Consider the following 4,276-nt stretch of genomic DNA (forward strand, 5'->3'; position numbering starts at 1 on the left):
GAAGCAAGAAAGGAACTAGAAACTAATTGTTTCTAGAAAAAACAAATAACCTAAACTCTTGATACCATGTTAGAAACAAGAGAGTAATCTGAAATAGTGTATGGTTGAGAAAAAGTACAATATACAAGAGGTATATATAGCTACTAGTAGAATCAAAGTAATAAAAGCATAGAATCCTACAATTAATAAATAGATACGCTATTTAAATACAAATGATACTAATTGATCTAATTTGATTCTAATTATTCTCTTAAATACTCTATATTGTTGTTAACGTCCCACTTATACTAAGCGTAGGCGGCTCCAACGAGATGGAAGGAGAGAACGTGAATCCTCTAATCTCGCGGAATATCAAAGACCTCAAAGCATTGTCGAGCTCAAAAAACCTAATCCTCCACATTTTTGTCTTTAAAATGTGGGAGTCAATTTCAAACTTCGCAACCATTGAGGGTCCATCCCACTGACGACGGAATTAGCACCGATCCAATGATTATTATGATCAGAATTGTTATAATTAAAAAATTTAAAATTGGATTATTATTTTTCTTGTAAAAATAAGAAAAAGGCCTATCTAATAACATTAAAAATATGTGGTTTTATGAAGCTTGTGACTAACAATTATTTGTTTACAAATTGGCTTTTTTTTTGTTTTACATTAAAAATGGCAGTAGTGAGTAAGGTTGGTTCCAAATGGTAAACACGCCGCGAGATTCCCAAACCCATTTGTTTAAAGTGAATAGATAAAATAAATAACAATAATAATAAAGTGAGAATAAGAATCCAACCCCACCGAACTAGTTTTGATTAATTTTAAGTGCGTTTGATGCCAGAGAGATGCAGAGTGTGATGAGGCCATTAACGAGGGAGATTCATCTTCCACCACACACATACGTTTTGATAACGACAATTATATTCGCTCTCATACGGCAACTCGAATCGTCATTCGGTCATTCCTCAAGTTTTTATGTTATTTGTTTTCTCTTTTTAAGCAAAAAGAAAAAAGAGGCAATGTCTCTTTCTCTCTGCTGGAAATTAAAGCTGACGTCCAAATAATAATAATAATCTATATTTATATGTGCACCAATATTTTAAATTATTACATGTTCCGTATGGTCTAGTCGCTTTTTAATTTGAATATGGAAGTAAAGGAAGTGTTGGATTTCTGTACAGGAAGAAGGAGTGTTTCATCTCGTTGTGAGATCAGAGAAAGCAGAACTCGGACGGATCCTGCGAGTTGTGTCCCTCAAAATGTTTCCACGTTTCAGATTTCAAATTACATCAGCTGCAAATCGGACCATGCGATTTGTGAAGCAAAATTTCATGACCAAAGAACTCACATGGTCCGAATTGTGTACTCTGAATTTTTTCAATTTTTTAACATAAATCGGATCCTCCGATTTGTGTACTCTGAATTTTTTTCAACTTTTTAAACACAAATCGGATGTACTTCCACAATTTTAAAAAATACCAAAAATTACCATATTAAAATATATCACTTATCTTGCTTCTATATCAAAATTTTTTAGTCTGGTCTAGTTTGGTTGCGTATGTATGTGCAGCAGCTATACATATATATGGGTATATGTATATATCAAAATCAGTGATTTTATATTAATAACTAATTTCAGTATATATATATATATATTAAGTTACTTGTTTAACCTTAACTGGAACTTTAATTTCCATGCATAATAGTATTGGTATTGATATACGTTAGTCAGAAACAACATGCAAGATACACGCAAATGAATAATGTCCAGAAAAATAAGTCATTTTTATAATTAAGTATGGTTAAACGAGTTCAATTCTGCTACGTTAAATTATGTATTATATTATGTATATATATCTTCGCTATTATAGTTTCAAAAACTTTAACTGTTGCGCTATTGTGTATTTTGACAAAAATAATATTTGTATACTAAAATTAATTATTAAAATCAATTATTATTGTATATTTATATATATATATATATATATATATATAATAATTTAATTTATTTTTAATATATATTTAATATTTAATTAATGTATATTTTATACTAATAACTAATTTTAGTAGTGACCTAATATAATTATGCTTGAGTGTTACAACTTACGATGGTTTTCTTTTTAGTAGCTAGTAAGGATATTTTAACAAAAATATTTGACTCAATATCGCATATTAACAGCTATATATATGATTGGATGGCACAGTCTAAAACTTAATGGCGTATACCTAATTTTATTACTAAAATTTATGCATGTTAGTACTACTTAGATTATGTATTAATAGTAAAGACAAAACTAACGATATATAGAACTTGTTCTTTACGGCAGATCACAATCTAATGAATAATACTAAGAAAACTTCAGGGCAAATTATGTGGTGTGTAGCAAGTTGCATATACCACGCACGCAGGAAAAAAATATAAAATAAAAGAGAAAGAGAATGCATGACCAAAAAGTGATCAAATTACTCATAGTTTCTTTGAACAAGTAGTGTTTGTGAAAAGAGCAACGATATGATGGAATGGGACCATAGCAACTTGGTAGGTAACGCCAAATTGGTCATTTTTTGTCGATATACATATCTGTTGTCTTTATTTTCCTCCTTTAATTTCTATTGTTTGGTGGTGGGCTGATGGCATCTAATTTAAGTCCAAATTAACTGTGTAACTGTTACATATGGTCCGTATTTTCTAACCTTTAGTTTTTAATGACTCAGATCAAATGCATTCGTACGTCTGGGAAGGGACCTAAGTTTCTGCCCTGCTAGTTGGTAGTGATGGCCACCATAGCCATCAGATTAATTACCAATGCAACACTCTTATTGTACGGACAGCCTCATTATTAAGGTATCACAATTACACAGTATATGTGTCATAATTTGTATTTTGGAAGAACCTCAAATAAATTATTTAAATTTTATGCCTATCATATTGGTAGACGTGAAATTCAAGCAGTCCAGATTCTAGATGGTCCTCCACTTTTATTTGTGTATAGCTATATACTCAATCAAGGCCAAAAATCCGTTTCACCCTTTTGCACTAACATTGATGTACATTTAAAATGACGGTTTGATCTAGACTGAGATTTGACAACCGTTGATTATTGGCACTTATTTCAATCTCTATTTTCCGTCTCTATTTCTCAATCTCAATCTTCCTTCTAAACACAGCATTAAATTCTCATCCACTATTGGTCTTAGTCAATTTTCTAACACAGATGCATCTATTGCAGGGCAAGGAATTTTCCCACTTCAACTATAGCGTTGCGTGCCTCTTTGACCTGTTTAGTGGAGCGTGAGAGGCAGCTGAGAAGAATTGCGCATGGCGAACAGGCCCAGTGGACCAAAAACAGGGTCATAGTAACATCCGAATTATATAGCTCTCCCTTTTTCGTATTCTAAAGTACTTATTTGGGTTTACTGACTAAAAATACAGATATTGGGCTTTAGACTCATAGCGTTAGACCACACAAAATTTTTGTGATCGCACAAGCTCCCCCAACACCCGTCCATAGCATGACTGGAAATGACAGAAGGTGAAGCTGCAAATCAGGTTCAATTTTGGGACGGATTTCATAGCTACCAATTGATCCTGTAAATTGTAGTCATTGACACCTCTCCCTTCCTCGCGCTCTCCATCTCGCAACAATTGCAGCAGCAGCGTTCTCTCATCTCTCTCGATCAGATAGCATTGTCAGATTGGAGTTCAACTTTAATGTTTCAGGACCATATCAGGGAATCGGGCTAGTCGTAGCAGGAGGGGCGTCTCGGCGTCAGGGACCAAAGCAGCGCAGTCAACAATGTCAGGATGACATCAGAGACACCAGCGTCAGAGTAACTCATCGTCTAGCAACAGGACGAGCGGTTTCATAACTTCACTTTTGATACCAATTCTTTGTTCGGTAGCAGAGCATTATGAGCAGAAGATAAAATGCATAAAATTAGAGTCAAAATGTGAGAAATAGGTTCAACCAAGGTTGCAAGAACCACATCGATCAATGAACCCATAAGATGATTGATTTATTGGTTTAATAGTTTTTTTTTGGTGACTTTATTGGTTTAATAGTTTGATTAACTGATTTAATTAAATATTAAAAAAATTATTAAACATTCAACATATAATTCCAACTATTTAAATTCAATAATTTTTAATCTAATAAAATTTAAAATTTTACAATTTTATCCAATAAATTATCAATAATTTATTAATAAAAATTTATTAACAACTTCAAAAATTTATAACTAATGCGGATCAAATCACACAATAAATAACAAACATAATGTTCAACA

At 32.4% G+C, this 4,276-nt stretch overlaps 1 long non-coding RNA gene across 1 annotated transcript; it reads left to right on the forward strand.

Annotated features, from left to right (window-relative positions):
* Nucleotides 1-2,703: 2,703 nt before the first annotated feature.
* Nucleotides 2,704-4,001, forward strand: LOC148553760 (uncharacterized). The gene is made up of 3 exons (XR_015892352.1): nucleotides 2,704-2,834; nucleotides 3,220-3,340; nucleotides 3,423-4,001. It is a non-coding gene; the product is annotated as an uncharacterized LOC148553760 (long non-coding RNA).
* The last annotated feature ends 275 nt before the right edge of the window (nucleotides 4,002-4,276 follow it).

The sequence above is a fragment of the Arachis ipaensis genome, chromosome B7 (genome assembly GCF_059453495.1).
Source record: "Arachis ipaensis isolate K30076 ecotype BB chromosome B7, ASM5945349v1, whole genome shotgun sequence".
Lineage (NCBI taxonomy): Eukaryota > Viridiplantae > Streptophyta > Magnoliopsida > Fabales > Fabaceae > Arachis > Arachis ipaensis.